The sequence below is a fragment of the Cupressus sempervirens genome, chromosome 11 (genome assembly GCF_028749045.1).
Source record: "Cupressus sempervirens isolate cs-2001-9-10 chromosome 11, ASM2874904v1, whole genome shotgun sequence".
Classification (NCBI taxonomy): domain Eukaryota; kingdom Viridiplantae; phylum Streptophyta; class Pinopsida; order Cupressales; family Cupressaceae; genus Cupressus; species Cupressus sempervirens.
The window spans coordinates 337641854-337651424 of record NC_143128.1 but is presented as its reverse complement, the minus strand read 5'-3'; positions in this window follow the sequence as shown (position 1 = coordinate 337651424).

The window sequence follows — 9571 nt, the reverse complement described above, 5'->3', positions numbered from 1 at the left end:
ATAGGGATGTGATCTTTGATGAGGCATATCTTGGAGCTCGTACGAGGTATTGATGTGATTTTAGTTCCTATAGGACTGTGTTGTGGAGACCTATAGTAACCTCTCTTTCTTTTTGGAGATCTTACTCCATTTTTATTTTGCAATGCCATCTCAGTAATGATGAAACTTGTAGTGTTGCCCAGTACAAAGTTGCCAACTGTCAAATCTCTGTCACCTTTCCTCCTGGGATCAAATTGTCTATTCCGTTAGCTCCGAGTGGCTAGGTAAACACTAGCCCCAACCACTTCTTGTCCCATTAAGTGCTCAAACATTATGAAATATCGAGGATCTGAAGTATCTATTGCTGTTATTAATTTGGGCGTCACTATATGATCCAAAATGTTATGAAGTACTGAAGCATATAGTAACTTCTCCTATGTCTCTAGAAAATGTAGCATAGGTTTAGGGTCCTTTGGCTCCTAGAAATTTGTAGTAGCTATTCTCAGTATTATAAGATTAACTTCAATGAAGAGTTGATTGTAAGGAGTTGAAGAGGCAAGTTTTGCTTTTGTGTAAATGCCGAAATCATGAGGTTTGTTCCCTTGCATAAGCATTTTCCACAATGACAATACCTCTAAACCATGCAAAGGATGTTGAAGTTGTTCCCAACCTTGAACCACTCTTATAAACAATGCCAAAGATAAAAATTATGCATAATAAAGAGCATCTTATCTAGTGTATTACAAGATTGAGTAATTCTACCTATAAAATTCTATCTTCTATAAGGTACAACATTGACCAATTGTGCATATAAGGAAATATATGCATTGGAATACATGTGAGTGCCCATTACAATTGGTATTCTATGATGGCAGATCTAACATATGGAATTAATGAAACCTTGAGAATCCTATTAGGCTCTACATCATAACTAAACCTTGAGAATCCTATTCTGGCTCTACATCATAACTAAACCTTGGAATTAATGTAATGTATTATTTTCAGTTTCAGATTTGTTATATGTTTGTAATAATAATTTATGATAAATGTTTAGATGCATAACATAGAAGGCAGGCTTTAAACATGAACAAGAAGATCATAAATCAATATGACAGTGACATAAATTGCAAATGATAATTTTTTGCCTATATGTAATAATTTATGTTTTGAATCTTGAAGTATGATTATTTCTAATATATATATATATATATATATATATATGTATGTATGTATGTATGTATGTATGTATGTATGTATGTATGTATGTATGTATGTATGTATGTATGTATGTATGTATGTATGTATGTATGTATGTATGTATGTATGTATGTATGTATGTATGTATGTATGTATGTATGTATGTAAAAGTTATTTAAAAAGTAAAATAGATTAGTAGTAAATTTAACTTTGCTTGTAAGTTTTGTGGCCTATCTACACCTAAAGAATCAAATACATCACAAGTCTCAATTTCAATAACCATAATATTACAAGAAATCCATCCAATAATCTAAGAAATCTAGAGAGTAATTCTTCCTTATATCCCTCTGGCAGGGAACCTAACAGATCACATAACTAATAAGGGTAAAAGTGGAATAAATTTTATTCTATTTTCAACACAAAATTGAAGCACATACATTTCATTTTCAATTCTTTTAACATTAAATATTTTGATATATCTCATTGATTAAATATATGAATATTCTATATTAACTCAACAACCAAGTTATTATATATTCCCAAACATCACTACTAGAAACACATACATAAGTTCCCATAAGTAAAAACCATCATAAATATATGAACAAGATTTCATTATAAATAATTGAATCCATTATTACCATTAGATAGCATAAAAATCACATAAGCATACCAAGGACAATCATCTTGATATACCCATTCTTCTTTATTGCAACTAAGCATGTGTGCATATACATATTACAAGGAGCAAGTAATCATTATGTCTCATGTTTTCATATACTTCTAACATTTTTCTCCTTCAACGTGATCTCTATAAAAAAATGGATACATAAGTATTATATCATAGTCATGATACAAAAATATAATGTTGCAACATCTAGTCACACACAAAAAAAGATGCAAAATTGGAATGTGTGAAGAAAGATCATCGAAGGCTCTTGAAAAACTCTGGAAAAATACTCAATGGATAAAAGACTTTCCACCCAACCATGGAACTTTACTACCCCACTCCCCTAAGCTAGGAGATAACACAAGGCCCCACACCAAGTTCAAACATAAGCAAGGGGATAAAATAGCTATTTTAACATTGATAAAGTTTATTGCTGATCAATATTGTATCAAAAATTCAAACTAATTAGGTATTGAATTAAACTTGATAAACAAATGACAGAGAAGGAAAACTTTAAACATGAACAAGATCATAAATCATATGACGATGACATATTGGAAATGATAAACTTATGCTTAAATAGTGATAAAGTTTATTGTTAATCAATATTCTATCAAAGTTTCAAACTGATTAGGTATTGAATTTAATGTCATACATGAACATATCTAATTTAATGTCATACATGAACATATCTAATTTATTATCATACACGAACATATATAATTTAATGTCATACATGAACAAACATATAATATAAAATGATAACCAATAATGTCATGTACATTAACAAACACATAATATATTATGATAACCAATAATGTTGTACATGAACAAACATATCATATATTAACGAATAATGTCATAAGTCTAATAATGTCATGCATCAAATATAAAATGTCATATATACATCAAATGTATATCGAATATGTCCACCGACATAAAATCCAACATATATGTCCACTGATGCCTATACATATACATGTCTATCAACTATATCTTCTCCTTCCCATAGGGGGAAGGAAAAAAATCTCTTGAGGTCTTCTGTTCTCATGTGGAGGGAGATGGTGGCAATGATGGGGTCTTCTTCACATGCTCACTCATCCTCTTGTTGAGGCTCTTCTCTAACTCGAGTCGATACAAAAAAAATAGATATGAATCAATAATTATTATACATTGAAATCAAATATATGTACACACAAAATTAATTATTTTCTTACCACCATCAAATAGTCACTCTACAAGCCCACCTCAAAGGCTCATGGATGATCAGGTGTAATGAGACCCTACAAAAATTCAACCAATATAATCACTTATAAATAACAATATAAATATCAATACTAAATATTATAAACAACTAAAACTAAAAAAAAATCTTTCATACCTGAATCAATGGCTCTGAACTAGCCATAGCTACAGCCACTCCATGATCGATGGACTGTCGGAGATGAGGAGGAGTGTTCGATGTCATGGGCTAAATGTCATACAATACACATTACATGTAACATGAAACATGAAAAAAATATAACCAAATGATTTAAATTAACATGAAACAAATGTACCTCTATGAAGCTCATCTCACGTCTATGCTCCGAGTCCATAGTAAATGTCAAGGATCCTGTACAGAACTAATGCACATGCATAATTTTTTTTGTCAATCCTTAATATGATTACTTAATAAATATATGTGTTAATTTAAATGATTAAATCAATACATACCTCTAGACTTGTGGACGGGAAAAAAAATGGGGTTGGGGGATCGCTACTAGGCCCGCCAACACTCTGACCTTGAATTTTGAACAATGTCAATAGATGCTAATTAATTAATCATTTACTATACATATGAAATGTGATCAAATTATTAAATTATTTTTTTGAGGGTTTTGAGCTTCTTGGGGATTTGTCAGTTCATTATTGACATTTCCTAATAATAAATCAATTGAAATCTAAATAAATAAACAAATCTAAAGAAAAATAGTAAAAAACCTACAAAAAAATATTAAAAATGTATCAAACATTGCAAAAAGGAATTTAGATAACATACGGTGTGCTCATGATTTCGAACTTCAATGATGAGGAGGCATATTTGCAAGGTGGGTGGTGAAAAGCTTGGTTTGTTGCAATCTGCGTACATGCTCCTACAAGGAGTAGGAAAAACAAATGAAAATGAATGGGTTGTGGGTGTGCAGCCCATTTATAATATTTTTTCTTTTTTAAAAGCACGTACACGCTATTGAAAATTGAAAAAAAAAAAAAGTGTCACCTTTTTGGCACCACAACTTGGTGCACTTACCCATACTTGTTATTTGTAAACGAGGACATGTATCTATGCTTATGTATAATGTAGAAAAACAAATAGTTAAGATTATTGTCTAGAATATTGATAATAAGATGTGAAGTTTCTTGATTATAATATTGTGTTTGTTCATTCTTAATGTATAATATCTAGTATGTTTTATGTTTCTAGTAGCAACATTGAGGAACCTATGAGGAGTTAGAAAATTAATTAATGATAAGTATTCTTCTTTCTTTTAAGGGAATAAGTTAAAATGAGTTAATGAACTACATTTAATAATACTTTTGACTATGTGTTGCAATTTAATGTTGAACAACAACAAAAATCTTCTTTTTCCATTAATTACTATGTTTTCCTCTTGGGTTCCCTGTCATTGCATTGCAATAGTTCATACTAATTTTAACTCAAATAATTGAAAGGGCAATCCAAGATTCATTAATATTTAACCAACACTGAGATAAATACAATGTCTAATGCTTTGTAAGGTTATGAAAGAATGTTCCAAGACTTGATTAGTTTAGTGACATGCCTATCTAGCTACTAAATATGAAAGTGATGAAGAAATTATAGTTTTACTTAAATGATTTCCAAATCTGAAGAAAGACTTGATGAAGGATGATTAAGAAGATGAAGGAGTAATTCTTGCACTATGTTGATTATCACTAAGGGGTATATGCACCAAGTTGTGGTGCCAAAAGGGGGATATAAGTGGACACCTTTTTCCTTAAGTCATCAATTTTTGAACTTCAACAAGAATTTGAAGATATTTACATTCGAAATTTTAAGATATGACAAAAACAAAAGTAGTAGTCCTATGAATCTAGTTTCTAAACTACTAATTTTTTTTTCAAAATGATTTAGTTTTATGTCCTCAAAAAAGGGGGCCACAGAAGTGGTACTATTTATTCCAAAAAAACATAACACAGTATAAAGTGTGGCCCCCCTAAAATTTTAACTTTTCTTTTTGAAATTTTAATGTGTATATTTTTTTAACTAGACTCATCTCAAAAATGTGAAATATCTATGTGCTCCCCCTAGAAATAATTGAAAACTAATCTAAAATCAAAACTTGTTTTTTCAAAGTGTGTAGAACGGAGTCTCGTTTCTAAAAAACTAAGTTGTTGTAAAATTCAATGAACGAGCTAAAATCTATAGCCCAATTAGTACATGGTGGTTTTTGACAAAAAATGAACATACATTCAAAAGAAATTATAGATGAAAGGCTTGAAATAGTTTAAATTAAAAAATAAATTATATGGTTATATAGCTAGCATAGAGACCTACAATGTCATGTAACTTGATCTTATCAATGCCCAACCATGAGGAATCTTGAAGGAGAGCACACAAGAAAATGAATCATTTTTTGTATGTTTGCAAGAAAACACATCTCAGACCTATTTATAAATTCCAAACCTTTGGGTTGGATCTCCAAGGAAAAACAAAGCTTTAGGCTTGGTTTTAATTCAAAGCTTTGAATAGCGCATACATCCTATAGTGTGTGCATGCTATAGTGCACACATTCTATTTAAAGCATTTGAATTTTGGTGTCAATAGCACATGCGTGTTATAGTGTGCATGCACTATTGAGACCTAAATAGTGCATAGAGAAGGAAGAAGAGATGCAAAGCAAGAGTAAGAGAGAGTAAGGGGGGGAGGGGGGGATGGCTATGTGTGTGTGTGTGTGTGAGAGAGAGAGAGAGATAGAGAGAAAGTAGGCGATGGGAGAGGGGAGAGAGTAGGGGATGGGAGAGAGAGGAAGTGAGAAAGAGTAGGGGTGGAAGAGAGAGTATAGGATGGGAGAGAGAGGAAGTGTGAGAGAGAGTAAGGGTGGCAAAGAGAGAGTAAAGGATGGGGGAGAGAGATTGAAAGTAGGGGATGGGAGAGAGAGGAAGTGTGAGAGAGACTAGGGGTGGCAGAGAGAGAGTACAAGGTGGGAGAGAGAGATTGAGAGTAGGGGATGGGCGAGAGGGAGTAGGCGATGGGAGATGGAGTGGGAGAGGGAGAGCAAGAGAGAGGAGGATGGGAGTGCATGTGTGTGAAAGAGAGAGAGTAGGGAATGTGAGAGGGGAGAGACAGAGTAGCTCGAGAGAGAGTAGAGGATGGGAGAGAGAGTAAGCGATGGGAGAGGGAGTGGGAGAGGGAGAGAGAGGGGGGAATGGAAATGTGTGTGGGTGTGTGTGTGTGTGTGTGTGTGTGTGTGTGTGTGTGTGTGTGTGTGAGAGAGAGAGAGAGAGAGAGTAGGGGATAGGAGAGAGTGTGAAAATGTGAGAGAGAGTAGGGGGTAGCAAAGAGAGAGCAAAGAGGGAGAGAGTGAGAGTGAGAGTGAGAGAGAGTAGGCGGTGGGAGAGGAAGTGGGGAGGGAGAGCGAGTGAGAGACAAAGTAGGGGATAGGAGAGGAGAGAGGGGGGATGGGTGTGTGTGTGAAAGAGGGAGAGTATGGAATGGGAGAGGGGAGAGAGAGAGAGTAGGGGATGGGAGAGAAAGAGAGTAGGCAATGGGAGAGGAAGTGGGAGAGGGAGAGAGAGGGGGGATGGGAGTGTGTGTAAGAGAGAGAGTAGGGGATGGGAAAGACACTTGAAAAAAATTAAAAATTGGTAGAAATACAAGCAAAACACTAAAAATTGGTAGAGGTACTCTAAGGAGAGCCATGCTAAGGTGTGAGAGATTGGAAGATCCAATAAAAAATGAGTTATGGACATTTAGTGGTAGACTACTGCAAAAGGATAAAGAAATTAGTGAAGCTTTGAAATCATTGATCAAAGATTTTTGGAAAAATAACACACGTGTTTCCCCTAATCAAAAAGATGTAAGAAGGAGGATTGGTAGCCAAAATCGTGACCCACATGTGAAACATTTTTGGACTTAACTCAAACACAATCTTTTACAAACATTATTGGTATGTATCCTCAAATTTGGATAAGTCAAAGATTTCTTGAGATGGGTAAACCTTTTTTATGTGAAGATAAATCACACATGCACAACTTCTTGTTGTATGATACATATTGAATTTTCTAACCATTTTGATGTTTTTAGGCATATATGCGTGTTTTTGCACTCTTAGTTTGTTTTGCAGGATTGTGACATGAATGAGCCACCAAGAGCTTCAAGGGAATTCATATCCAACATTTTATGTGAAATAGGGGATGGCCAACAATTTTACAAGACATCATGCTTGGATGGTACGTGCTTATTTTGTGGTTCTTTGCAACTTTTATCAACTTGTCAACATATGGATAGTACACATGCAATTGGAAATGAAATAGTAGATTACGGAAAATTTAAGATAGACATATGCTTTAAAAGATGGGAAATTGGGTAAAAGATGTGATTTAGTCAATGAAAAGATTCTAGTGTATGAGTTCATGAAGATTTTTCATGAAAAGATTATTTACAAGTATGCAAGGCATACCCATAGAGCTTGATGGCTGGATTTGCAATTCAAGTTGTGCAAGGATATGTTTCCACTGGATACCATTGTTTTTGTTGTAGATTTCACAAAGAATGACACACTACAACCACAAAATGAGGTGCAAGAAAAGTATTATACTTCTCAATGAGTTTCCATATTTGTTTGCATAACATTCATGCATTCACCTACAAGTACGGAGGATGATAGGAAGATTTTGAGGGAGTACCATTTTTACATCAGCGATGATCGATCACATTCTATGGAGTTCATACATGGTTATTTTCAACTATTTTATGGAGATTTGGCTAATAGGGGCATAACATATTGCACATTATTTGGTTAGACAATTGTGCATCTCAATTCAAGAATGCACAGATATCCTATTGGTTTAGTAGGATGCAAAGGTTGTGTAGAATTCAATATATGTAGAATTTCACAGAGGTTGGTAATGGAAAGGGAGAGCATGATGGTGCAGGCGCATGCATCAAAAGAGCCTTGGCTTGTGAAGAACTAAAGTACAAAGATGGAGCAATATTGATAGATGCAAAATCCATCATTTAGTGGTGTAATGCTACAATGGGTCTAGTTAAGGAAGGTGAGTCTATGGTTCATAGATTTTTTTCTGCAAGGAGCTTAGCTGCAACAGAGGTAGCCACCACACCATGATCCTCCCACACACCATCGCAGGAATAGTGAACAAGAGTCGAATCATCATAGATAGGAGGAAAATTTTTAAAAATGTCATGGGCGGGAGCCATTTTTCCAAGTCATTTATGACTAACTCCTAAGTTGATGTAGCCTTAATGTGTACATTTTTGGATCAAAGGGAGGGATTTCTCATGTTTTTCTTCTCTTGTGTGCATGTGGGATAGTTTTACTTTTGTTTCTTGTGTGCTAGATTGGTTCTTTCTTATTGATGACACAACCACTTATAATAATGATGCATATAAAATATTGTAGTCATTGGTACTTGTATAAATGCATTATCTATAGTAAAATGTAGAAACTCAACCTTCACAATGACTGGTTATTAACAATTACACCATTTGTAACAACTATATATGACCTCTCCTTATTGTGATTAAGGTGTTAAATAGTAAAAGTATCCTTTGATTATGCCTAACATATTGATGTAGAATGATTAATTTATTATTATATAACCCTAGATCTTCCTCCCAACATCATAAAATACCATCTAATAAAGAGGTATTGTTTCTTAAAAAGATAAACAAGGGGATAAATGGGCTAGATCAAACCATTTGATATGCAATTCTAGTTGACCAAACTATAAATTCTAAAGATTCAAACATAGTAGTATGTCTATCCATATACTTAATAAAATGGAGAACTATCCTTTCTCTTCATTTTGAAAGATGATTATGGGTTCATTTAGAGCATTCTGATAGCATTTTAAAGATCATACATATCCACTTTAATATTTTCCATCTAGTAATCTATACTCATCTATCCTAGTCAAACACTTCCTAAATAAAAACACAAAACCATAAGTACTAATGAAATTATTTTAATAGTTGAAATGAAATAAAATCTATTTAAATTAATATATTACAATTTTGAGAACAAGCAAAATGTTGTTTTCAATCCACAAGGATAGACCACACACACAACTTCTACACTATGATACAATGACAATGCTAATGGATCAGCATTAATTCATACAACTAGACACTTAGCAACTTGAACCAACACCCATGGACGATGGATTTGCACAAATTAGGACTCTTAGCATGTTAAGGGGGTTCAACAAAACACCAAAACCCAGTAATCAAGTCCCAACAACAACCAAAACTCAGATTTCATAGTTATGTCCAAATAATGTAGCACTTAGAATTAATCCATGCAACTTCAAACTTGACTCCACTCTCCAAAAATGGTGGATCCTCACAAATAGAGTTGAACAACATGATGAGGGATTCAATATGTCAGTAAAACCCAAGAATTAGGATCAAACAACATGTTAAACACGAGTTTCATGGCACTATTGAGAATGAAGCAATTAAGG